This window comes from Ixodes scapularis, unplaced genomic scaffold (genome assembly GCF_016920785.2).
Source record: "Ixodes scapularis isolate PalLabHiFi unplaced genomic scaffold, ASM1692078v2 PGA_scaffold4__175_contigs__length_147842914, whole genome shotgun sequence".
Classification (NCBI taxonomy): domain Eukaryota; kingdom Metazoa; phylum Arthropoda; class Arachnida; order Ixodida; family Ixodidae; genus Ixodes; species Ixodes scapularis.
The window spans coordinates 120,184,579-120,212,169 of NW_024609879.1; the positions used below are offsets into that span (position 1 = coordinate 120,184,579).

Genomic DNA, 27,591 nt, shown 5'->3' on the forward strand with positions numbered 1-27,591 from the left:
CTATCCTTTAAATGAGTTCGTTTCAAAGATCGTTAATGTGACTGTCTGAGAGCGGTATTAGTACATAGTCTTAGTTACCGCTCCTTTTCGAGCCCGGCAAACTAAACGGCCAACTGCGGTCGCGCTCCCTATTAAGTCTAGTTCACACAGCTCTGTTTTCTTGCATATGCTACGTTCCAAAGTTTACGCCGAAAATCCCCGGTACGTCTTAACTTTATATTAAGCGTGGCAACCAGACCATCAAGATAGCCTGGCACGCGTCATTCGAGACACGAATGTTTTGGCGCCTAAGTAAACGGTGCTGTGTTAGTCTTCCCCGCTATGCACCCAATATTCGCGTAGAATATCCGATCGGGTCTGAGGGGACGTACCAGACACAACTATTCGTTTTGTTTTTGTGTTGTGCAAAAAAACCAACTCTCTTCAACCGATGCCCTAGATCAAGCCGGATTCTGTCCCATCGTCGTGGAGTGACTGTCGTTGGCACTGTGTATTGAATATGCAGTGTTATTTAAAATCTCAAATCAGACCTGTTCGGATAACGCGGCACCGTGGGGGACGGACAAAATACGTTGTTTTCATTGATAAGAATCGTTGAATTTTATGATGTGAGCGGCAAATACAGATGCCTTTCGGCCATTTCGTGAGTTCGAAAAATCTCTACAGTTGAGACCTTCGTAGCTTGACACGGCTTAGTGTATGGCGTCGTAAATATCAGGATAAAATAAAACGAACATTTCTTTTGCATTTATCCTGTCGCGCACGATCCCACCAAAAATGGCCTTTCATTTCCTTGTTTTTGTTTTGTTACCCAAAATGGTACAATGTTATTTTAAAACCCCCCAACAGTGTCCGGAATCGCGCCTGCGCTGGCGGCCACAGTCCACTGACGAGAAAACCCACAGCCCAGCGCAGTCAGGCAACACTGACGTACTTTCAAAACAAGGGCCGCGCGCTGTAAATTGCTTCTTTCGAGACTTCCGCTAGAAAGGCTTATAGCAAGATTATGCCTATATCTACCAACATTAGGCACGTTCTAGGCTATTTTGAACAGCTATACCAAGTATACTGGAATATTTATCAACATCAGGCAGATACAGGGTGATATATGCCATATTGTCCAGCTTACCAAGATTGTAACAAGATTTACCAATAGTGGGCACATGCTGGATAATATTGGTAATATTATTCAGCCACACCAACCATGTCCTAATATTTACCAATAATAATAATAATAATAATAATAATTTTATAGTCAACGTTGTGTTACAAATATGTTCACGGACCCCGTCAAAGCCTATGATGGCTTGTGGGACGGGGCCCTGCAAGTCGCGAAATGTGAGCTAACATAAACAAAAATGGAAATATAAACAACAAGAGGTACTATACACACACATACCCCCCCCCCCCCCCTCCCGCAACTCAACTTCGCTCAAGTCTGATTCAAAGCCTGCCTTGTCACCACCCCCCTCCCCCCCTCCCCCAGCCCCCCAAAAAAAACGAAAAGAAAAAAAGCAGAAAACTGTTTAAAACTGTTTACACTGAGCACATCGTGATAAATATACTATACTATATCAAAAGTATTCCCATATTTACCAATATTGGACACACACTGGATAATATTGGACAGCTATATTCCAAGATTCTCCCAATATTTACCAATATTGCACATGGTGGGTAATATTAGCCCATTATAGCAAGATTTCTCTAACATTTACCGATATTGGGTGAATATTGGGAAGCCGGAACAACTTTGTCCAAGGTGCACGTTATCACCTAGGCCCAACCTTGGCCCAATATGTTCTGCTGCCTAAAACGTGTTCAGCAACAAAAAAAAAAAATCTTGACTTGAAAAATAAATGATTAAATAATATGCATGAAAATGAACGAGACCGATTAAAGGTTTTATTAATCGAGGAGAGGGAAGATGATTAATCAGGTAAAATATTATTCGACGTCCAGCCCTTATTATCATTCTTATTATTTAGGCGTATATATATCTGCTAATGAGCAGCGTTGTTAAATTCATTCTGAAAAAAAGGTACTGAATTTGTTTGGGTGTGTTAGTGCTAACGCCATCAGAAAAAAGTGATAATTATCCTTCATGAATCTCCATCACATAAGATACTAAAAGTTGTTTTATTTACTTCCGCTAAGCGGAAGATTGAATTGATTGTCTTGATTTTATTTTTTTAACTTTCTTGGGTTTGTTACAATTTCTGAAAGGAAAACAGAGGAGTGAAGACACGTGATATTAGTAAAAACCCGTTACTAGCACATGCTTCAAGTCCCCGCTGCTGAACAGCATGCGAAGTGAAAGGTAACGAGGTACGCTGAAATGTGAGGAGCTCAAGTCCCACTAAAGCAGGCTGAAACAATCCATGCAATGACTACAGCAGCCTGCCCGTCGAACATATATGGCATGGAATTGTACTGATTTTTTTAAATCGTAATTTTACAGCGGGAATACAAGTTGCCATTCTAAGGAAAATTTACTTTCTATACAAAAAGCATCAATGCAATCTATCTGACCCCTTCACTTAACACCCAGTAGTTATTTTTCTATTAAACGTCATACAGGGATGTTATAATTATAATGCAATTAAATGCAAAGGGGCAAGCGAGCTGGACAATAATGATGGAAATAATCCCTGGAGAAGGGGAACAAGAGATACAAGGGACAAACATAAATCTCCAAACACAGCTAGGTGACTGGTGAGCGACCGAAAAAATCCGCCTGGTCCGGGTATCGAACCCGGAACCTCTCCATTACAAGTGGAGCGCTCTGTGGAGCGCTCTACCAACTGAGCTAACCAGGGGTTAGACGTCAGTAGAGCAAACGGGTTTTATCAGCTGCCACCAGTCTAACACCAACAAGGGTGAAGCTTGCAATTTAACCCCTGGTTAGCTCAGTTGGTAGAGCGCTCCACTTGTAATGGAGAGGTCCCGGGTTCGATACCCGGACCAGGCGGATTTTTTCGGTCGCTCGCCAGTCACCTAGCTGTGTTTGGAGATTTATGTTTGTCCCTTGTCCCTCTTGTTCCCCTTCTCCAGGGATTATTTTCATCATTATTGTCCAGCTCGCTTGCCCCTTTGCATTTAATTGCATTATAATTATAACATTAAATTGCAAGCTTCACCCTTGTTGGTGTTAGACTGGTGGCAGCTAATAAAACCCGTTTGCTCTACTGACGTCTAACCCCTGGTTAGCTCAGTTGGTAGGGCGCTCCACTTGTAATGGAGAGGTCCCGGGTTCGATACCCGGACCAGGCGGATTTTTTCGGTCGCTCGCCAGTCACCTAGCTGTGTTTGGAGATTTATGTTTGTCCCTTGTCCCTCTTGTTCCCCTTCTCCAGGGATTATTTTCATCATTATTGTCCAGCTCGCTTGCCCCTTTGCATTTAATTGCATTATAATTATAACATTAAATTGCAAGCTTCACCCTTGTTGGTGTTAGACTGGTGGCAGCTGATAAAACCCGTTTGCTCTACTGACGTCTAACCCCTGGTTAGCTCAGTTGGTAGGGCGCTCCACTTGTAATGGAGAGGTCCCGGGTTCGATACCCGGACCAGGCGGATTTTTTCGGTCGCTCACCAGTCAACTAGCTGTGTTTGGAGATTTATGTTTGTCCCTTGTCCCTCTTGTTCCCCTTCTCCAGGGATTATTTTCATCATTATTGTCCAGCTCGCTTGCCCCTTTGCATTTAATTGCATTATAATTATAACATTAAATTGCAAGCTTCACCCTTGTTGGTGTTAGACTGGTGGCAGCTGATAAAACCCGTTTGCTCTACTGACGTCTAACCCCTGGTTAGCTCAGTTGGTAGGGCGCTCCACTTGTAATGGAGAGGTCCCGGGTTCGATACCCGGACCAGGCAGATTTTTTCGGTCGCTCACCAGTCACCTAGCTGTGTTTGGAGATTTATGTTTGTCCCTTGTCCCTCTTGTTCCCCTTCTCCAGGGATTATTTTCATCATTATTGTCCAGCTCGCTTGCCCCTTTGCATTTAATTGCATTATAATTACAACATTAAATTGCAAGCTTCACCCTTGTTGGTGTTAGACTGGTGGCAGCTGATAAAACCCGTTTGCTCTACTGACGTCTAACCCCTGGTTAGCTCAGTTGGTAGGGCGCTCCACTTGTAATGGAGAGGTCCCGGGTTCGGTACCCGGACCAGGCAGATTTTTTCGGTCGCTCACCAGTCACCTAGCTGTGTTTGGAGATTTATGTTTGTCCCTTGTCCCTCTTGTTCCCCTTCTCCAGGGATTATTTTCATCATTATTGTCCAGCTCGCTTGCCCCTTTGCATTTAATTGCATTATAATTATAACATTAAATTGCAAGCTTCACCCTTGTTGGTGTTAGACTGGTGGCAGCTGATAAAACCCGTTTGCTCTACTGACGTCTAACCCCTGGTTAGCTCAGTTGGTAGGGCGCTCCACTTGTAATGGAGAGGTCCCGGGTTCGATACCCGGACCAGGCGGATTTTTTCGGTCGCTCGCCAGTCACCTAGCTGTGTTTGGAGATTTATGTTTGTCCCTTGTCCCTCTTGTTCCCCTTCTCCAGGGATTATTTTCATCATTATTGTCCAGCTCGCTTGCCCCTTTGCATTTAATTGCATTATAATTATAACATTAAATTGCAAGCTTCACCCTTGTTGGTGTTAGACTGGTGGCAGCTGATAAAACCCGTTTGCTCTACTGACGTCTAACCCCTGGTTAGCTCAGTTGGTAGGGCGCTCCACTTGTAATGGAGAGGTCCCGGGTTCGATACCCGGACCAGGCAGATTTTTTCGGTCACTCACCAGTCACCTAGCTGTGTTTGGAGATTTATGTTTGTCCCTTGTCCCTCTTGTTCCCCTTCTCCAGGGATTATTTTCATCATTATTGTCCAGCTCGCTTGCCCCTTTGCATTTAATTGCATTATAATTACAACATTAAATTGCAAGCTTCACCCTTGTTGGTGTTAGACTGGTGGCAGCTGATAAAACCCGTTTGCTCTACTGACGTCTAACCCCTGGTTAGCTCAGTTGGTAGAGCGCTCCACTTGTAATGGAGAGGTCCCGGGTTCGATACCCGGACCAGGCGGATTTTTCCGGTCGCTCACCAGTCACCTAGCTGTGTTTGGAGATTTATGTTTGTCCCTTGTCCCTCTTGTTCTCCTTCTCCAGGGATTATTTTCATCATTATTGTCCAGCTCGCTTGCCCCTTTGCATTTAATTGCATTATAATTATAACATTAAATTGCAAGCTTCACCCTTGTTGGTGTTAGACTGGTGGCAGCTGATAAAACCCGTTTGCTCTACTGACGTCTAACCCCTGGTTAGCTCAGTTGGTAGAGCGCTCCACTCGTAATGGAGAGGTCCCGGGTTCGATACCCGGACCAGGCGGATTTTTTCGGTCGCTCGCCAGTCCCCTAGCTGTGTTTGGAGATTTATGTTTGTCCCTTGTCCCTCTTGTTCCCCTTCTCCAAGGATTATTTTCATCATTATTGTCCAGCTCGCTTGCCCCTTTGCATTTAATTGCATTATAATTATAACATTAAATTGCAAGCTTCACCCTTGTTGGTGTTAGACTGGTGGCAGCTGATAAAACCCGTTTGCTCTACTGACGTCTAACCCCTGGTTAGCTCAGTTGGTAGGGCGCTCCACTTGTAATGGAGAGGTCCCGGGTTCGATACCCGGACCAGGCGGATTTTTTCGGTCGCTCGCCAGTCACCTAGCTGTGTTTGGAGATTTATGTTTGTCCCTTGTCCCTCTTGTTCCCCTTCTCCAGGGATTATTTTCATCATTATTGTCCAGCTCGCTTGCCCCTTTGCATTTAATTGCATTATAATTATAACATTAAATTGCAAGCTTCACCCTTGTTGGTGTTAGACTGGTGGCAGCTGATAAAACCCGTTTGCTCTACTGACGTCTAACCCCTGGTTAGCTCAGTTGGTAGGGCGCTCCACTTGTAATGGAGAGGTCCCGGGTTCGATACCCGGACCAGGCGGATTTTTTCGGTCGCTCGCCAGTCACCTAGCTGTGTTTGGAGATTTATGTTTGTCCCTTGTCCCTCTTGTTCCCCTTCTCTAGGGATTATTTTCATCATTATTGTCCAGCTCGCTTGCCCCTTTGCATTTAATTGCATTATAATTATAACATTAAATTTCAAGCTTCACCCTTGTTGGTGTTAGACTGGTGGCAGCTGATCAAACCCGTTTGCTCTACTGACGTCTAACCCCTGGTTAGCTCAGTTGGTAGGGCGCTCCACTTGTAATGGAGAGGTCCCGGGTTCGATACCCGGACCAGGTGGATTTTTTCGGTCGCTCACCAGTCACCTAGCTGTGTTTGGAGATTTATGTTTGTCCCTTGTCCCTCTTGTTCCCCTTCTCCAGGGATTATTTTCATCATTATTGTCCAGCTCGCTTGCCCCTTTGCATTTAATTGCATTATAATTATAACATTAAATTGCAAGCTTCACCCTTGTTGGTGTTAGACTGGTGGCAGCTGATAAAACCCGTTTGCTCTACTGACGTCTAACCCCTGGTTAGCTCAGTTGGTAGGGCGCTCCACTTGTAATGGAGAGGTCCCGGGTTCGATACCCGGACCAGGCAGATTTTTTCGGTCGCTCACCAGTCACCTAGCTGTGTTTGGAGATTTATGTTTGTCCCTTGTCCCTCTTGTTCCCCTTCTCCAGGGATTATTTTCATCATTATTGTCCAGCTCGCTTGCCCCTTTGCATTTAATTGCATTATAATTATAACATTAAATTGCAAGCTTCACCCTTGTTGGTGTTAGACTGGTGGCAGCTGATAAAACCCGTTTGCTCTACTGACGTCTAACCCCTGGTTAGCTCAGTTGGTAGGGCGCTCCACTTGTAATGGAGAGGTCCCGGGTTCGATACCCGGACCAGGCGGATTTTTTCGGTCGCTCGCCAGTCACCTAGCTGTGTTTGGAGATTTATGTTTGTCCCTTGTCCCTCTTGTTCCCCTTCTCCAGGGATTATTTTCATCATTATTGTCCAGCTCGCTTGCCCCTTTGCATTTAATTGCATTATAATTATAACATTAAATTGCAAGCTTCACCCTTGTTGGTGTTAGACTGGTGGCAGCTGATCAAACCCGTTTGCTCTACTGACGTCTAACCCCTGGTTAGCTCAGTTGGTAGGGCGCTCCACTTGTAATGGAGATGTCCCGGGTTCGATACCCGGACCAGGCGGATTTTTTCGGTCGCTCACCAGTCACCTAGCTGTGTTTGGAGATTTATGTTTGTCCCTTGTCCCTCTTGTTCCCCTTCTCCAGGGATTATTTTCATCATTATTGTCCAGCTCGCTTGCCCCTTTGCATTTAATTGCATTATAATTATAACATTAAATTGCAAGCTTCACCCTTGTTGGTGTTAGACTGGTGGCAGCTGATAAAACCCGTTTGCTCTACTGACGTCTAACCCCTGGTTAGCTCAGTTGGTAGGGCGCTCCACTTGTAATGGAGAGGTCCCGGGTTCGATACCCGGACCAGGCAGATTTTTTCGGTCGCTCACCAGTCACCTAGCTGTGTTTGGAGATTTATGTTTGTCCCTTGTCCCTCTTGTTCCCCTTCTCCAGGGATTATTTTCATCATTATTGTCCAGCTCGCTTGCCCCTTTGCATTTAATTGCATTATAATTACAACATTAAATTGCAAGCTTCACCCTTGTTGGTGTTAGACTGGTGGCAGCTGATAAAACCCGTTTGCTCTACTGACGTCTAACCCTTGGTTAGCTCAGTTGGTAGAGCGCTCCACTTGTAATGGAGAGGTCCCGGGTTCGATACCCGGACCAGGCGGATTTTTCCGGTCGCTCACCAGTCACCTAGCTGTGTTTGGAGATTTATGTTTGTCCCTTGTCCCTCTTGTTCTCCTCCAGGGATTATTTTCATCATTATTGTCCAGCTCGCTTGCCCCTTTGCATTTAATTGCATTATAATTATAACATTAAATTGCAAGCTTCACCCTTGTTGGTGTTAGACTGGTGGCAGCTGATAAAACCCGTTTGCTCTACTGACGTCTAACCCCTGGTTAGCTCAGTTGGTAGAGCGCTCCACTCGTAATGGAGAGGTCCCGGGTTCGATACCCGGACCAGGCGGATTTTTTCGGTCGCTCGCCAGTCCCCTAGCTGTGTTTAGAGATTTATGTTTGTCCCTTGTCCCTCTTGTTCCCCTTCTCCAAGGATTATTTTCATAATTATTGTCCAGCTCGCTTGCCCCTTTGCATTTAATTGCATTATAATTATAACGTTAAATTGCAAGCTTCACCCTTGTTGGTGTTAGACTGGTGGCAGCTGATAAAACCCGTTTGCTCTACTGACGTCTAACCCCTGGTTAGCTCAGTTGGTAGGGCGCTCCACTTGTAATGGAGAGGTCCCGGGTTCGATACCCGGACCAGGCGGATTTTTTCGGTCGCTCGCCAGTCACCTAGCTGTGTTTGGAGATTTATGTTTGTCCCTTGTCCCTCTTGTTCCCCTTCTCCAGGGATTATTTTCATCATTATTGTCCAGCTCGCTTGCCCCTTTGCATTTAATTGCATTATAATTATAACATTAAATTGCAAGCTTCACCCTTGTTGGTGTTAGACTGGTGGCAGCTGATAAAACCCGTTTGCTCTACTGACGTCTAACCCCTGGTTAGCTCAGTTGGTAGGGCGCTCCACTTGTAATGGAGAGGTCCCGGGTTCGATACCCGGACCAGGCAGATTTTTTCGGTCGCTCGCCAGTCACCTAGCTGTGTTTGGAGATTTATGTTTGTCCCTTGTCCCTCTTGTTCCCCTTCTCCAGGGATTATTTTCATGATTATTGTCCAGCTCGCTTGCCCCTTTGCATTTAATTGCATTATAATTATAACATTAAATTGCAAGCTTCACCCTTGTTGGTGTTAGACTGGTGGCAGCTGATAAAACCCGTTTGCTCTACTGACGTCTAACCCCTTGTTAGCTCAGTTGGTAGAGCGCTCCACTTGTAATGGAGAGGTCCCGGGTTCGATACCCGGACCAGGCAGATTTTTTCGGTCGCTCGCCAGTCCCCTAGCTGTGTTTAGAGATTTATGTTTGTCCCTTGTCCCTCTTGTTCCCCTTCTCCAGGGATTATTTTCATCATTATTGTCCAGCTCGCTTGCCCCTTTGCATTTAATTGCATTATAATTATAACATTAAATTGCAAGCTTCACCCTTGTTGGTGTTAGACTGGTGGCAGCTGATAAAACCCGTTTGCTCTACTGACGTCTAACCCCTGGTTAGCTCAGTTGGTAGGGCGCTCCACTTGTAATGGAGAGGTCCCGGGTTCGATACCCGGACCAGGCGGATTTTTTCGGTCGCTCGCCAGTCACCTAGCTGTGTTTGGAGATTTATGTTTGTCCCTTGTCCCTCTTGTTCCCCTTCTCCAGGGATTATTTTCATCATTATTGTCCAGCTCGCTTGCCCCTTTGCATTTAATTGCATTATAATTATAACATTAAATTGCAAGCTTCACCCTTGTTGGTGTTAGACTGGTGGCAGCTGATAAAACCCGTTTGCTCTACTGACGTCTAACCCCTGGTTAGCTCAGTTGGTAGGGCGCTCCACTTGTAATGGAGAGGTCCCGGGTTCGATACCCGGACCAGGCAGATTTTTTCGGTCGCTCACCAGTCACCTAGCTGTGTTTGGAGATTTATGTTTGTCCCTTGTCCCTCTTGTTCCCCTTCTCCAGGGATTATTTTCATCATTATTGTCCAGCTCGCTTGCCCCTTTGCATTTAATTGCATTATAATTACAACATTAAATTGCAAGCTTCACCCTTGTTGGTGTTAGACTGGTGGCAGCTGATAAAACCCGTTTGCTCTACTGACGTCTAACCCCTGGTTAGCTCAGTTGGTAGGGCGCTCCACTTGTAATGGAGAGGTCCCGGGTTCGATACCCGGACCAGGCAGATTTTTTCGGTCGCTCACCAGTCACCTAGCTGTGTTTGGAGATTTATGTTTGTCCCTTGTCCCTCTTGTTCCCCTTCTCCAGGGATTATTTTCATCATTATTGTCCAGCTCGCTTGCCCCTTTGCATTTAATTGCATTATAATTACAACATTAAATTGCAAGCTTCACCCTTGTTGGTGTTAGACTGGTGGCAGCTGATAAAACCCGTTTGCTCTACTGACGTCTAACCCCTGGTTAGCTCAGTTGGTAGAGCGCTCCACTTGTATTGGAGAGGTCCCGGGTTCGATACCCGGACCAGGCGGATTTTTCCGGTCGCTCACCAGTCACCTAGCTGTGTTTGGAGATTTATGTTTGTCCCTTGTCCCTCTTGTTCTCCTTCTCCAGGGATTATTTTCATCATTATTGTCCAGCTCGCTTGCCCCTTTGCATTTAATTGCATTATAATTATAACATTAAATTGCAAGCTTCACCCTTGTTGGTGTTAGACTGGTGGCAGCTGATAAAACCCGTTTGCTCTACTGACGTCTAACCCCTGGTTAGCTCAGTTGGTAGAGCGCTCCACTCGTAATGGAGAGGTCCCGGGTTCGATACCCGGACCAGGCGGATTTTTTTCGGTCGCTCGCCAGTCCCCTAGCTGTGTTTGGAGATTTATGTTTGTCCCTTGTCCCTCTTGTTCCCCTTCTCCAAGGATTATTTTCATCATTATTGTCCAGCTCGCTTGCCCCTTTGCATTTAATTGCATTATAATTATAACATTAAATTGCAAGCTTCACCCTTGTTGGTGTTAGACTGGTGGCAGCTGATAAAACCCGTTTGCTCTACTGACGTCTAACCCCTGGTTAGCTCAGTTGGTAGGGCGCTCCACTTGTAATGGAGAGGTCCCGGGTTCGATACCCGGACCAGGCGGATTTTTTCGGTCGCTCGCCAGTCACCTAGCTGTGTTTGGAGATTTATGTTTGTCCCTTGTCCCTCTTGTTCCCCTTCTCCAGGGATTATTTTCATCATTATTGTCCAGCTCGCTTGCCCCTTTGCATTTAATTGCATTATAATTATAACATTAAATTGCAAGCTTCACCCTTGTTGGTGTTAGACTGGTGGCAGCTGATAAAACCCGTTTGCTCTACTGACGTCTAACCCCTGGTTAGCTCAGTTGGTAGGGCGCTCCACTTGTAATGGAGAGGTCCCGGGTTCGATACCCGGACCAGGCGGATTTTTTCGGTCGCTCGCCAGTCACCTAGCTGTGTTTCGAGATTTATGTTTGTCCCTTGTCCCTCTTGTTCCCCTTCTCCAGGGATTATTTTCATCATTATTGTCCAGCTCGCTTGCCCCTTTGCATTTAATTGCATTATAATTATAACATTAAATTGCAAGCTTCACCCTTGTTGGTGTTAGACTGGTGGCAGCTGATAAAACCCGTTTGCTCTACTGACGTCTAACCCCTGGTTAGCTCAGTTGGTAGGGCGCTCCACTTGTAATGGAGAGGTCCCGGGTTCGATACCCGGACCAGGCGGATTTATTCGGTCGCTCACCAGTCACCTAGCTGTGTTTGGAGATTTATGTTTGTCCCTTGTCCCTCTTGTTCCCCTTCTCCAGGGATTATTTTCATCATTATTGTCCAGCTCGCTTGCCCCTTTGCATTTAATTGCATTATAATTATAACATTAAATTGCAAGCTTCACCCTTGTTGGTGTTAGACTGGTGGCAGCTGATAAAACCCGTTTGCTCTACTGACGTCTAACCCCTGGTTAGCTCAGTTGGTAGGGCGCTCCACTTGTAATGGAGAGGTCCCGGGTTCGATACCCGGACCAGGCAGATTTTTTCGGTCGCTCACCAGTCACCTAGCTGTGTTTGGAGATTTATGTTTGTCCCTTGTCCCTCTTGTTCCCCTTCTCCAGGGATTATTTTCATCATTATTGTCCAGCTCGCTTGCCCCTTTGCATTTAATTGCATTATAATTACAACATTAAATTGCAAGCTTCACCCTTGTTGGTGTTAGACTGGTGGCAGCTGATGAAACCCGTTTGCTCTACTGACGTCTAACCCCTGGTTAGCTCAGTTGGTAGAGCGCTCCACTTGTAATGGAGAGGTCCCGGGTTCGATACCCGGACCAGGCGGATTTTTCCGGTCGCTCACCAGTCACCTAGCTGTGTTTGGAGATTTATGTTTGTCCCTTGTCCCTCTTGTTCTCCTTCTCCAGGGATTATTTTCATCATTATTGTCCAGCTCGCTTGCCCCTTTGCATTTAATTGCATTATAATTATAACATTAAATTGCAAGCTTCACCCTTGTTGGTGTTAGACTGGTGGCAGCTGATAAAACCCGTTTGCTCTACTGACGTCTAACCCCTGGTTAGCTCAGTTGGTAGAGCGCTCCACTTGTAATGGAGAGGTCCCGGGTTTGATACCCGGACCAGGCGGATTTTTTCGGTCGCTCACCACTCACCGAGCTGTGTTTGGAGATTTATGTTTGTCCCTTGTCCCTCTTGTTCCCCTTCTCCAGGGATTATTTTCATCATTATTGTCCAGCTCGCTTGCCCCTTTGCATTTAATTGCATTATAATTATAACATTAAATTGCAAGCTTCACCCTTGTTGGTGTTAGACTGGTGGCAGCTGATAAAACCCGTTTGCTCTACTGACGTCTAACCCCTGGTTAGCTCAGTTGGTAGAGCGCTCCACTTGTAATGGAGAGGTCCCGGGTTCGATACCCGGGCCTCTCCATTACAAAAACCCGGACCAGGCGGATTTTTCCGGTCGCTCACCAGTCACCTAGCTGTGTTTGGAGATTTATGTTTGTTCCTTGTCCCTCTTGTTCCCCTTCTCCAGGGATTATTTTCATCATTATTGTCCAGCTCGCTTGCCCCTTTGCATTTAATTGCATTATAATTATAACATTAAATTGCAAGCTTCACCCTTGTTGGTGTTAGACTGGTGGCAGCTGATAAAACCCGTTTGCTCTACTGACGTCTAACCCCTGGTTAGCTCAGTTGGTAGAGCGCTCCACTTGTAATGGAGAGGTCCCGGGTTCGATACCCGGACCAGGCGGATTTTTTCGGTCGCTCACCAGTCACCTAGCTGTGTTTGGAAATTTATGTTTGTCCCTTGTCCCTCTTGTTCCCCTTCTCCAGGGATTATTTTCATGATACAGGGATGTCTAGATAATATGAACATATCCGTTCCTCCCGAAAGCCTTCATTAAGTAAGTTGTTGTGAATAATCACAAGATGAGCATGCAAGTGTTTACCCGGTTCGTTTTCCCAAAATATCGTCTAAATAGTGCTGCATCCATTTTAGCAGGATACGCTTTACCAGGCATGATTGTACACATGCTAAGTATTTAAAAGTACAGAATGCTACAAACTTAAAGTATCCATGTAATGACCACACAGACAGACAGACGTAAAAAAAATTGCGGCGGCTTAGCTCGGCTATGCCAAAATATACATAGCATGAGTTTATGCGCACAAAATAAGAGGCGCTATCAAGCAGCTCCGGTGCAGCGTAAGACTTGGCTACTGCGCAACGGAGGCGCACAGCTGGGCACGCGGCGGCGCCAGTGCGTCTGCCGCGGCTATGACATCACTCCTCTTGAATGCGCAGACCGGCGAGGCGGTCCCGGCGGTGGCGGAACGCGCGGCGGCGGCGGCTCCGGCGCGCCAGCTGTGCGCCGTGTGACGTCACTGCTCCTTGCGCATGCGCAGCACGGAGCACGGCTCATTATGCGAGCCACGCGAAACTGCTCAATTTCAGCCAGTGTAGCTCAGGCTACGAAAATAATCGCTAGTTTTAAACTTCAGCAAGACAAGTATTTTGTCTTAACCTGAAGACACAGTGTTATAGATACTACAGCGTTTATCTACAATGTTCGCCCGCGAACTTTAGTAAAAGGCATGAGAAGCTCTGCCCTGAATTACTTAATTAATTATAAATATAAAACCGCAGCCTCTAAAATATTTTCTTAATGTGGAAGGTACTTAATGTGGAAGGTGCACATTATCTGATTGCTGTCTAATTATAATTTGTTTATTAATGCGAAAGTTGTCGAGTAAAACACGAAAAGTGTCATTCAAAACACATAATCATTCGCTTACTTGAAGAATTTTCCCCATCGACCTTGATTCGAGGTAATACTGTAAAATAAATTAGTATCAAATGCAACACAATTAAGTAAAACCACAGCTCAAATAATACACATGTTTATTTTTCGATTTGAAGATTAGACGGATCAAAGTCGCATACATTTAAATGCATGCACTGCTATTGTCATTGAAGTATATTTTTGATATTTAGAGGTTTATCTGACAAATGAACTGAGCAGATCTGGCAGGTTCAGGGGAGGGGTGAGATTTTATGTGGATCATATGGGAATATTTCCATATGGAAACAACGTCTTCTTTAGAAGGGCCCCTCACCCTTCTAGGTGACCTTAAAATTGAAAATCCCCGCCTTGTTTTGAAACGCCCCTGCAAGGGATCCGCATACCGCATCTTTCTTCCCCGTCGCCGAGGCTGGTTAAGAATTTGCTTTCTCTCAGATTTAATTTAACAGGTAATTTTCATGTTAATTTTAAATGTTGAAAGCGACGTGAGATTGTAACTTTTTGTGTTTTGACAACCGTTAATATAAGAAGACATTTGGATTTTCCTTTTATATTTAAGAATACATTTTTAAGGCCACTAACATTAGTTTATTCTCATGGCTTATGGCACTATGCTTTGCAAAATACATACCCAATAATTTTCTATAAATGCATTAGGGTACCACATTCTCTCTGTACAAAGCAAGCTCTATTTTAAATTATAGAGTGTGAAATGCCGGGAATCGCACACATGAATAAGCAGCGCACAGGCGAAAAAACTAAAAACACAATGTGAATGCCATATACTCCTGATACTTTTGTACCTTTCTTAAGTTGGGTGATTAAGAATTTGGCTAAGATACTTCTAATAATTAGGCAGTTTTAAGAACACCTAATAAAAGTAATTGCTGTAGATATTGTGGCTAAGCAATGTTTTAACCTGCTTAATAACTGGTTTATTAGGTTTTAGTCTGATATACACAAACAAAAGTAATCTTCCTAGTAATATAAATTGTACGGCTTTCCTTGGTTACAGCAGAAAAAAATAGGTCACTGGACATCAATTCACTTGAAAGGCAAAATTGATTGAATGCAACTATAGTGTTTTTCTCGATATGAAATAATTTATCATGGTCATTATTGGTCATAATATGGTTATCAGAAGCAACACTAAAATATATATTGAGTTCAGAAATGTGTATACTTTTAGAGCTCATTTACCAGCTCATAGCAGTAGCAGGTTAATCACCTTTATGATATAAGAATCTAGTATAAAAAAGCAGCACTTCTCTTTACGGAAAAACAAAAACACTGAAATCTTAAAATTAATTGTCTTGAAACAAGCCTAAAATAAAAGTACCGCCTTGAGTTGACATGTGCGACAAAACAAACTTTAGGGGATGAAGCACGTGGAGTGACTCACCTCCTTTGAACAAGTTTAAACAAAAGCTCTCCGGTCTTCGCTTCTTTTTCAGGAACTTATGTCAAAAGCATGGGCACCATGGTGTGGCACAGAGTCGTGTGTTTTACATAGGCTTAAATAAAAACATTAGTAACACAGATACTTATAACAGGACATTATTTAATGCTAGGGTAGCTCATCAGTGTGCACGGTTTACGCTCAATATAGCGGATTTTCGTACGCAGAATGTAAAAATAAATTCCTATCAATAGTGTAATTGCAAAATACATTTCTCGGGAAAAAAACAGCGAGCCACAGCGGACGTCCCAAATTGCAGAATACATCATAATTGGCTACATTATTACTACTTATTAATTAACGTTTTAATGAGCGAAAACAAGATATAGATCAATACAGATACTCGATGAACTTCATCACAAAAAATAAGTCAGAACTTCAGCTTGGGCGAGTTGGTAATTCATGATAATGCTTCACAGCGCACAAGATCAGACACACTTAAAAACGAAAATCACGCATACACAGCAGCGCTGCGTGAGTGTTCTTCCTGTGTATGCGTGATTTTCGTTTTTAAGTGTGTCTGATCTTGTGCGCTGTGAAGCATTATCACAAAAAATAAATCAACTTATTTTAGAAGGATGTAGAACACTTAGAGCATTCTAGGGTGTTGCAATCAACGTTCAATTTGAACGCGTTTCTAGTTTCATATTTCGATCCTATCAGAGCGCATTCTTACGCCGGCAGCGCCGTCTCCCACCCCCCCTCCGCCCTCCCACTTGTGGAACTGTCGCGGATCTCCCGCACCGCCTCCCTCAAAGGACGGAAGCAAGTACGGCTCTCCTCGGCCACAAGGGGTGGGGGAAGGGGGACGGGGAGAATCCTTGGATTGTTGGCGCAAAAGTGCGCTCCGAGTGTTTCTTCGCAGCGTCATAAATTGCTCTACATGCTTTCTGTTTTTTCTGAAATTAGTCGATTTTGATGCTTAGCAAGTTTTCCATTGAAACCGCGTGCTTTGACAGATAAAACATTTAGTTAAGTTGAAGATCATTGTTTAGCTAATTACTGTCTTTCTGCGATCCCCGACGTCCGCCATGGCTGGCCGTTGTTCCCGTAAAGAGTTTATTTTTAATGCGAGAGCATTAACTGGTCCCATGGAGCGAACTGACGTCATCAGCTTTGAAACCGCGCCGAACGCAGGCCAAACGTCACCTAAAATCCCCTTTTTTAGTGAAGACGATTTGTGATTGATTATGCTCCCATTGGCTGGCGTGCGTCATCAATGAACAAGGCTCCCATTGGCTCTCCTGCAGCGTAATTCCAAAAAAAGACACCAGAGGAGCCCTCTCCATGGTGGCGCAGCGCACGCAGCGGCTCGCCCGTCGGAAAGAGAAGGGAGCGGTAGCGGCAGAGTCAGAGCCCGCCCGGGCAAAGTCCAGAGTCCAGAGCGGTCACACCGCCGAGCTGGGCGCGGCCACTTCCCGAAAGCGCGCGCTCGGCCGTCCTTTGGCGAAAGGTCGCCGTCTACGCCACTACGCCGCAGAAGAACTGAGGGAGCGGAAGAACGACATTCAAGCTTTCGCATTCATAAAATATAGTCGCCTAGCTTTAACTCGCTTTTACCAATATTAGTTATTCTCGCATTAATCTGGCAAGAAACCCTTACCAAAATAATTAACTTCTTCTGAATCGTACATCCTGTATCTGAAAACAAAAGTCTGTTATATTCAAATGTTCACACAGAAAGGGTTATGCAGGTATTAAAAAAGACTAACGCGAGTGGATATTTTCCTAGTTGAATGGCTAGGTTCAGACAGCGAAGCCTACTGCTTCATCAATATAGCTTTCAGCATTTTTAATCTTATTTGAAAACATCTTTAGGGTATGCTGGTTAAAGCTTCTCGAGCGTGGATCGTTGAAAATGCGGATATGGTCTTGAGCAAACATTTGTTTCCGAAATCGAACGTATGCTGAAGTTAAAAAAACTTTCAACGGTGTCTGAGACCCCGTGTGGGCTGTATCTTTTTATGTGTTCCTCCGTCTCCGGTTTTCTTTGTGTTCTAGCAATTCACTGCGCTATGTTTTCACAAGAAAAGATATCTTCATGCTAATATCCGGAAACCCTAAAGTTGAGCTGCGGTACTGACAATGCTCCGTTGGAGTTAGGATTGCCGATACATCAATTATGATCTGCATTTTTTTTTAACCTATTCTTTACATCTACATTTCTTGGCTTCTAAAGAAAATACGTTTAACAATCTCCCTGCGATTGTTATGCAATTAAACTAAGGAATATCTCCCTGCGCGGATTATTAATGCATGAAAACGCCCAAAAAGATATGTTTTCCCATCGCTAGTTTTGTTTTGTCACGATTAGTGTTACAAGGTCTTGATATCTTGACAAATTGTTCTGTAACACAAACGGCCTGTTACGACCACTACCACGTCTTCACGTTTAGTAGACCGTGTACTTTTTACCACCTCTAACAATATAATTTCTTCTGAAATGTAAGAGGGAAAGGGTTCTTGTATTTATGAAGTAAAGTTGTTTTGCAATTGTGCGTAACTCTTTCTTGCAGGAGATGTAAACGCCGATTTAAAAAAAAAGTGGCGACGGACATGTGGGGACATTAACATGCAGCGAGAACAACAAAAAAGTCTTCAAGCTTATAAAGCATGACAAGCTGTCCTGACACCGAAGCGCGAGACACTCCGAGATCTATACAAAAATTATGGCCACGGCGTTGCTAGCCGCCTAACCTTGGTTCCATAATTGAACAGTGTTATCATGACTCAGGACCTCCACTTTAACAAGCAGTGAGTTGGATCATTCAAATAAAGTAATAAAATAATTGCTAACAACACTGCCATTCGCGGCGCATAATTAGGAGAGTCTGCACTCTTTATTTATCATTGATGTCTTAGACAATGTAAAGTATCTACAATTTATTTTCGTAACTGAAGTTCTTTCAAGTCGTTAAAGTGAGAGAAATATAGATAATTGTAATATATATAAAATTGAAGTCCTAGGCCATTATTTTCTTTTTATTATTAAGTGTATTGATTGTTTTCTAGTATTCTCATATGTTGTTCAATGTGCAGTTCCTATTGGAACGATTTATGTACCCCCCTATGTAATACCCTCTCACGAGGGCCTTTAGGGGTAATATGAATAAATAAATAAATAAATAAATTTGAAGCACCTAAATATAAAAGTTGTAACATAGATTTTGTTTAACGTTATGATAACTTGTATACAGAGGCGGTTATGTTTTAACTAGGTCTGCGTACAATAACATGTAACTAGAAGGATGCACAAACCTTGTAAGAACGCAGATAATATCTGGGTTGTCTCTGTTCCGATAATACTCTTCGAGGTAATCCAGGAACGTACGACCGTGTATTAGACTGTCGCTGGACCAGTGCTGAATTTTGTCGGTTATGTCATTATCAGTCTATGCAAAAACAAAATCAATATTATTTAAAATACATACTAACACCAGTAAAAGTAATACAGTGCGTATGAGACCAAGTCACTTACGATGTTGATCTCCGTAATATTAAACGTGATATCGAGCTTAAATTCTTTCTTTAAATCCGCTTGTGCCTGCAGAAATATTGACAATTGATATAATAAAATATTTAGGTTGTCCTTGATTTTATGCAATTTGATGTAATTAGCAAACTAAAAAAAAAGGGAAAATTTTTGTTATTCAAATGTCGACAAAGATAATCACTGCGATGGAAGCTTCGCTTATTTCAATATTAGCAATACATAGAGCAATGGTGTCGTATAGTATTGATCGAGTATTCCATAAAGTTATAATTAATTAAACCTATTTCACAAGGGGTCTTATTATTCCAGATTCTCAATATGCAAGGGAAGGCGATTAATTTTAATTCCTAAATATTAAAATAAAAAGGGGGTTGAAAGTTAGGGTGTTGTTTTCACCATGCATTTATCAGGCTCGGCGTATATTTGAGCGGATACTTGTCATGAAAAGTTCGCTGATTAACTAATATTTATTCATTTACTTTATTAAATATTGGTGTTAAGGGTCATTCGCAATTGGAGTATTGGCAGCGATTACTCTTAGAGGCCACATCAATTAAAATAACTTTAAGAGAAGGTAATGGTTTGTAAGACATTAATAAATTTTCGAATTTTCTTACCAACCTAAAAACTGCGCGAAAAAAAAACTTATCAGTCCTTGCTGTTAATGACTCTTGAAAAAAATATTGGTTTTAGGGTCGCGAAAGTGAAACATGACCCTAAAACCAATATTCATATAGGTAATTAAAACAATTTTGTTCATTTCTTAACTTACCTTGACGACTATCCCTGACATCTAATTTCTCCGAGGCTAAAAGTACATGGTTACGAAAAAACACGTCTAATTCACACACCCTAATAAAAAAAAATAGTTCAAATCAATATTAAACGCTCTTTATAAGGGTTTTCTTGTCTTTGAAACAGTGTGTTATCTCGGAGGTCAATTTAAGTAATTGTTACTTTAACCAAAGTAACTGAATTTAAAGAGATTGTGTTGCACATGTCAGTGATTGACGACTGCAGCACCTCCATTCGGCATGCGTTTTCAGTTCGGTGCTCCCACGGTGGTCGACTATCCTCTCATGCACTGTGGTTGCACTTAAAGGGTGGTTGCAATGACTTTAAGATTAAACAAATTTGCATCTCGTCATTTTTACGTTGTTTATCACCCCGGAGGATAGAGAAAACATATCCCTCATTAAAAAATGTCGTGATTTTGCTGCGTATTCGCAAAGCAAATTTCGAGCTTTTCCCCTCACCTGCAGCCGAGAATGGCAGCCGAAGGAATTACGGCGAAAAGATTACGTGACCTTGCTCGGCTCTAACCTGCAGCATAACGCCCGCTAATATCAGCAAAAAGAGGGAGAGGAAGCGTCCTCCTAGAGAGCACTCGGGAAGCTACACGGCACCCCGAATTACGTCACTAGGAGGGGGACCAGGCGGGACCCTGAAGACTGGGAGTGAGTTGAGGGGTGCCCGAAATGCCAATATTTACTTTTTTTTTACACAACTATACGACACGCAGGCGAAATCGGTTTTCTGCTCTTTACTTTAGAAGAGTTAAAGGGCACGTTCCAGAAATGTTTGACCGAAGTCCGGAAATTGTCGTACCCCCCCCCCCCTCCTTTTAAGAGCATTCTCGTAGACAACATGGCAACAAATATACTGTTCTGTGACTTTTGTAGCACCCATGCTCGACGCGTGATTTGTAAATTAAATGATCTATTGCTCGCAAAGCAACGTTCCTAAGGGTTTTTCGTATTATTGGCGTTGGCGACAAAGTGTGGAGCACAGTTATTCACTAACGTTTCATTCCATGCCAAGCGTCCCTGGTGGCAATATCGATCATCACCCATTTCTTTCGAAAAATCTGTGGTCGGTTGTCACAATCTAAAAATATGTATATATTTGCAAAAATAGTTTTGTAGAAAAAACAAGATCACATCTATGCTTTCTAAAGTTCTACCGTAAACACGAATTAGGTATGAGCTTAACATGTTAAAAAATATGAATGACTAAAATGGACTAGCGGAAATGCTTTTGAATAATCTTTTTCGACTGTTATTTCGTCTGATCTCAGAGCCATTATACGTAAGAACTTTTTGTGTTTGTTTTTACTGAAATTAATTAGTCGCAACGTGAAATACTCAGCATTGAAGACAAAAAAGAAACAAAAACACACACACACACACACACAATTGACAAAAAATATATTGCCATGCGCGTAGCCAAACGAGCGCGTGAGTCGCCGAATGGTTACCGTGCTTGGCTGTCGCACGGAGGATCCAGTTTTGATTCAAGTGTGCGGAATGTTATTTTATTTATTCTTTCAGCTTGGCGTTCTCGTAAGTTCAAAATAATTCTCGCCTGATCGAGTTACAAAAGTTCTACGCGCCGAACGTTCTTGGCCAAATGTTCCAGATTGTGGCAAGCAGGAGGCAGTCTGCCCCAGCGTTCGACTCTGCTGTTACGCCGACTTCAACGCCCGCAACGCTCTACTGTTTTCTTCTGTTTTCTTTTTGCTTTTGGCACAAGTTCGCTTCATTAAACGATTCAGTTTCCTCAGTTATTCTTAGTTTCTTCACCTCGTCATTCGTGACAATATTATAAAAATTTATCTGGGCTGAGCTGCTCCTATATTTTTTTAAATTTAAATTCGCTGAGAAAATTGCTGAGAAAGATAAAGCAAACATTCTCCCAGAAATATATCTAGAAGTGTTCAAGAACTAACTTTTCTGGAGGTTCTCATCCACGATAATCATCCAACTATTTTTTTAGCAAAGAAGCGGTGCAACGATATTAAATTGACATGTTTTTCACTATACACGAGCTTACTGGCGCTAATCAGAACCAAGCGTACTCGCACGCAACTCCTCTGACCGAGAAACTCTCTTGTTAAAGTGTAAGCTCAACGAGAAAAGTAAGCGTTTTCTTGCAGTCTCTTCTTCGGAAAAATTTATGACGTAGCGTGGGGATCGCAGTGTCGGTATAGTCCCCCAGAGATGATATTTGAATGAGGCTCATTGATTGAACCTAAGCACTGCGTGAGCACTTGTCTTGGGCACTTAATAATCGATAGCTCGACAACCTTTCGGGTAGTGACCAGTCTTGTACACGTTACTAAAAAAAAGTAATCGATTACGAATACTATTACTCTTGACTAAAAAGTATTTGATTAGATTACTTGATCACTCGACAGCAAAAGTAATTGGACATTACTTAAAGAAGTAATCGTTACTTTCGGATTACTTTATTGTGTGAACACTTACATCCTTCGCGCTCATAACAATGAACTACTTGCAACCTATATTTCACATTTTCACAAGTATTGAAGAAGAAAAAACGTGTTCCCTTTTTGGGGTCGTTGCATCCTCTTGGAATCTCTGGTTTCAAATAAAAGGTATTTTGTTTTCTTCCTCTATATATTTTCTTGTACTGGAAACCAAGAGGCCCTTATTCTCTTTCGCACACACACAAGCTTCTCCAGATAATATTCACATCTGGATGAACTCGCATGTTATGCAAAAGAGCAGCAGCTCCAGGATTTGTGACGGATCATGTGTAGTATCCATTGGCAGAAGAGATCGCCCCGACCACTTCTCAACTCGAAACCTTGCTTGTCACAAAGACCACGTAGGGGAAATACGGCATCTTGGCGAGTATTTGAACTGGCTTTGTTATATTTTGCATCCAGTTTAGATATTCTTGGGCTCTGGTTTTTCTACGGGCTGCGAGTAAGTACCGTAAGCAGGATTGTTTTTTTTTATTATTTCGGTATGTGTGTGCGTGAGGGGGCTAGTTTGAACGATGGACTTACAAAGCTACATTCTTCTCTCTCAAACTTCGCCCTGAATGGCCTTTGTGACGCACTGGGGCTTCCCTGAGGCTCCTCACCCCCAGTCCCAGCTCGAAAAAAAAAAAAAACGGACATTCCACAGAAACTGTCCATGCAAATGGGTTAACCTGGTTTCCTACAGCTCCGCAAAAAGTCGTTATTCTTTTTCGTTCGAAAAAAGATGCAAAATGTATTCTTATCATCTCAGAAAAAAAAAGGTGTTTGGGGGAGGGGGGGGGGGCGGTCCAGTGAAGAATTAGTAACGGTCAGAAGTAATTTTATTACTTCAAAAAGTAATCAGATTACTCTTGTGATTACTGCCTAATAAAAGTAATCACCTGAATACAAAATTACTCCAAAAAGTAATCGATTACAATAAATTTGATTACATGTAATGCGTACGGTACAAGTCTGGTAGTGACCCATGTCTAATCGCAGCAATGGCGACAATAGCCGAACCATAACAATGTCTGAAACTCACCGCGTGTCCTGCGATTTGCCCACCCTAGCGCGTGGCTATGATCGATCTACATTGGTGAGATATAATCGGCTTCAGATCAGAGGCCACTTGCTCTAACTGCGAGTTGAGGGTATGAACGCCTGCTCTTTTTTCTATAAGATTTCTCTGCGACTTCGATTGCGTGTGGTGAAAAACCAACGCGTGTTCCATAAATCATTACCGTCAGTAATTCGTTATAAGCGGTATTTCCGCTAAGTACGAAAATTGTTTCATCGACACCTTTAATATATGCGGGATGGCTCATTTTATGTATTAGATTGTTTTCTTGTAAGGAAAAAAGATCAGAGCAAATTTTGTTTTAGGAAACAAATATTTTAAGTCCAGCACCGGCGTAATTTGTTTTCGTTGTACCGTTGGAGCATTCACTGCACAACAAAGCAGTTCTAGGTACATGCAGTATATGACCGAAACTCTATGTGCTTGGGGCCCGAAGGCATGTGGCATGTCTCGAATTTCCTAGCTGCACATCTGTGCTGTGCAGTAAAAGCACAGTACCGTACCACGAAAACGGATACCATGGGAGCTCAAACTCAAATAATTTTTATCGCCTAAAATCAAATAAGCAAAAAAAAAAAAAAACAACAATCTCTTAGATGAGTGGCAAGGTAACAAGCTGTTGTATCTAAGCAGCCGTCCCGCATATTTTTATCCGAAGGCCTTGATGCTTAATTTGTGTGCGAATCTTCAACAAACGTAAGTTTTTGACACCAGTGATTTAATATCAAGAGATTCGTTTGCTTTATTGTACTCTAATAATTTTAAGCTTAAGTATAACAACAGCCCAGCCAAGATAAGGCGTTAAAATATCTTCAAATTTAACAGTGTTTTCTGTTTTAAATGCTGGACATGTCTCGTTTTCCGCTTATTAACTTAAAAGAAGACCTACGTAAAATGTATTACTTAATGTTAACTCCGGCACCACATGAAATAACAATTTTGGCACAGTATGTAAGAGCATAATTTCTAACATACTTGAGTCACTTCGATTTTTCAGAATTATAACTTATGCCTAGTTCGGCTTTGAAGCACTAATTTCAGAAACCATTCACGTGATCCAACATTTTAAATCTAAAAAAAAATGTTTTGTCAAAAAAACATTTTAAATTGTAGCATACAACCACGATTTCTCTCGAAGAAATCGGGAATGGTCGTTATCACCGCATGGGTTGTTTAAGATAGAATGAAGAAATATCAATAAAGTGACCATCATGTCCAAAGTAAAATATGGCACGGACGAGGGCATACTGTGGCGATTTACACTGTGGTCGAGACTTAACACTGGAAAGAAGATTCCATAATTCTTGCAAATGAATATTTTAGCCCAATGCACTTTCGAGTAGTGTTTTAGCATAATAAACGTTATTGAGGAAGAGTGTTACTACAACTTCTTCCTCTCCCCTCTTCTAAGAAGTGGAATACATTTTGAGGATTATTGTTTGGGAACCTTTAACGCCAAGCGTTATCTTGGGAACAAGTACTATTAACACGTTTACTTTTTGTGGGTGGAAACCTGCTCGACACTAAACTTTAGAATATATGCCTAAGAAAGAAGGTTATCTTATAAAGTACGTTAGAGTGTTTACATCAAAAGTTTTAATGTATCACAAAGTTGAGATACTTCTTACCTTTTCTTGGACGCCCTTCAACCATTTTCCCACTTGAGAATCCAGTGTTGCATTTTCTGCATCAAATCCCTTCCCGTCCAAGAGGTAGGCAATGGTAATGATTCTTGTAGCTATGATTATTCGTTGAAAATATGTTATATCGCATGTAAAAAAAAATATCCTTACTTTTAACTGGCTGAAGTCTCTAAATTACTGAGGTGCCACTTAGAAGCATTAGAAACATTTGTGTTTGATATATATATAATCAGAGCCTAAAAAAATACGGCATCACAAAGAAATGACATCCCACGCTCGTCAAGAAATACACGGATAATTTTTTACTGTATTACCTATATATCACGAAAGAAGGAAAAAGTTGTAAGAAAAAAACATTTTATCAAGAATACTCGTTTGCGGCTCCTACGCAACTGAAACCATAGACTGCGGAACCGAAAGCGCTTCAAATTAGAATTTACGTTTGCACGGTTTACATAGCACTAACTTAAACGAATTAGTTTGTTTTGAATTGCTTTGATCAAAGCTTTGCCTGTTTAGCAGCTTATTGACATAGGTTGCGGGGCTGAATAGAGCGTAAATGCACATTTTAGAAAAAAAAACAAAAAAAACAAAACATAACGCCATAACAGCGACGTGAAGTTTGCATGATACTCTTTTTTTATTTCAGCGGTAAAGGCGCTACACACAATTAAGAAAACCACAGTTTGTATAGTCCGGGGCACACTTTGCAGGGGTTGTCGAAGCGCCGCTGTTGAAAATGTCTTTGTTCTAGACTCCCCTTGACGCTACAATACAGCTGAGAAAATATCTCAAGACAGAATAGAAATCCCTATCTCCACAATATTCTAATGTAGCGCGCGTGGTTTAAAGTACATTTTTTCAATAAATACGCGAGAGTAATTGATATCTCAGCTAAATATATTTTAGCCGGAAGTGCTTAAGTTGTTATTTGAAACGAGGCTAGTTAAAAGTTCCTGGGAGCGTGTGACGTTTTTCCACCCAGACTTTTCTGCTTGAGTGAGTCGACACCTACCATTTAGAGGTTTATTTTATATTCATTGATGCCTTTTACTCCGCTAGAATGAAAAGTCAACTTTTTGAAGCTTGATATAAGATGTACCAGCACAACAGCCAAAAATAGAGTTGCGAACAACCACGCAAGGTGTGCAAAGATTGACAAAGGCGGCGGTTCCGCTGTAGAAAAATGTGGTTTAGGATATTTGCTTTTAGTTAATGTACTTTAGAATATGGCTTTAGGAGCTTTGTGTTTAGTGCAATAGAAGGCATAGAAGTTAAAGAGGTGCAGTAAGGGTTTTGTGATAGGATAGGTGCATTTCTGCCCTCCGTCTACTCTGGTCAGCGTCGTACACATGTCATTCCCACTCCCCGGACGGTAAAAAAACCTTTCGCGGTGCGGCTGGGTCTGGGAGTGAGAAAACTGGGCTAGGTTCCGTAGGGACCACGCCTTTTTTGTAAACGCCCCAAAGAACCTTCCATACCATCGAAGTGGCGGCGGCGGGTGCGGTTAGGGAGGTGACAAAGGGGGATGCGAGAGAGAAAAAAGAAAGAGCAACAGCGCATCTTGGCATAGGTGACGTGTTTGTGGGAGGAGCGATGATGATAGGAAGAGAGCGATAGCGCGGCGGCGATGTGGCTGTCCGCGCCTCGCGATAACGTAAATTTTTGCTTTTTGACGCTCCCAGATTTCACCGGAAAGCGGCACTAATAGCCACCATCATCAAATGATGAAATATGCATGAAGCCTTATCCCGTTTAATTTAATGCAAATCAACGCAGTTTTGAAAACTGTGAGCATATCAAATTACTTACGTCGATGCCTGGGAAGCTTCGACTTGCGTTCAACAGCAAGACAAAACATAAGTGATGCTAATGCCACCGCTCCAAAAAAGAGCCTCATTTTGAAGCGCTAAGATGGTACCTGTAAGACAATTACTTGAGCACATTGCGAGCACTTTTTATTCCAGTGCAATGCGGAAGACCGCAGCTGTTTTTTTTTGTGAAAACATTATTCGAGTGCCCAGAGGCATTGCCTCCTGTCGCCATTCTATTAATTCGTTTCCGGCATCAAGCGAAGATCGCTTCCGGAAAAGATCATTACTTTGTATTGTGGGAAAAGCAAGTTCTTGGAACTGACTCTGATGGCATTGTTATGTCTAACGATGATTCTGCAAAAGTCCTCAATGAGCTTTTTGTACAATCGTTTTCTAGGTATGTAAGCTGTTCTATTGTTACTTACCCTAATCATGATTTCTTTCCGATGGACCCGTTTGTGTTTGATTTTGATGGCATTGTTAAGCTGTTTGACAACCTCAAAGTGTCTTCATCTTGTGGTATTGATAATATTAACACTAAGTTTCTAAAGAATACTGGTGTCCTTCCTAAAGATTGGAAAACTGGCGAGGTGGTTCCACTTCATAAATCAGACGACAAACACTGCCCCGATAATTATAGACCTATTTTCATAACCAGTACTCCTTACAAAATGTTAGAGCAAAACATTTACTCGTCTTTACTAACGATTTATTTTCATTACTTTATCATGGATCCCAGGTTGACTGTATTTTTCATGATTTCTGCAAAGCATTTGATAAAGTTTCTCATCAACTACTACTCTTCAAGCTTAGCAAACTCA

The 27,591-nt window shown here is 42.5% G+C and overlaps 3 non-coding genes and 1 pseudogene across 3 annotated transcripts; 3 read left to right on the top strand and 1 right to left on the bottom strand.

The window, feature by feature from the left end:
- The first annotated feature begins 5,314 nt into the window (after positions 1–5,314).
- Positions 5,315–5,387, top strand: Trnat-cgu. Its single transcript has one exon. It is a non-coding gene; the product is annotated as a tRNA-Thr (tRNA).
- Positions 5,388–8,029: 2,642 nt separating this feature from the next.
- On the top strand, positions 8,030–8,102 carry Trnat-cgu. Its single transcript has one exon. It is a non-coding gene; the product is annotated as a tRNA-Thr (tRNA).
- Positions 8,103–10,445: 2,343 nt separating this feature from the next.
- Positions 10,446–10,518, top strand: Trnat-cgu. The gene has a single exon. It is a non-coding gene; the product is annotated as a tRNA-Thr (tRNA).
- Positions 10,519–14,000: 3,482 nt separating this feature from the next.
- On the bottom strand, positions 14,001–26,856 carry LOC120845289 (annotated as a pseudogene).
- Between the last annotated feature and the right edge of the window lie 735 nt (positions 26,857–27,591).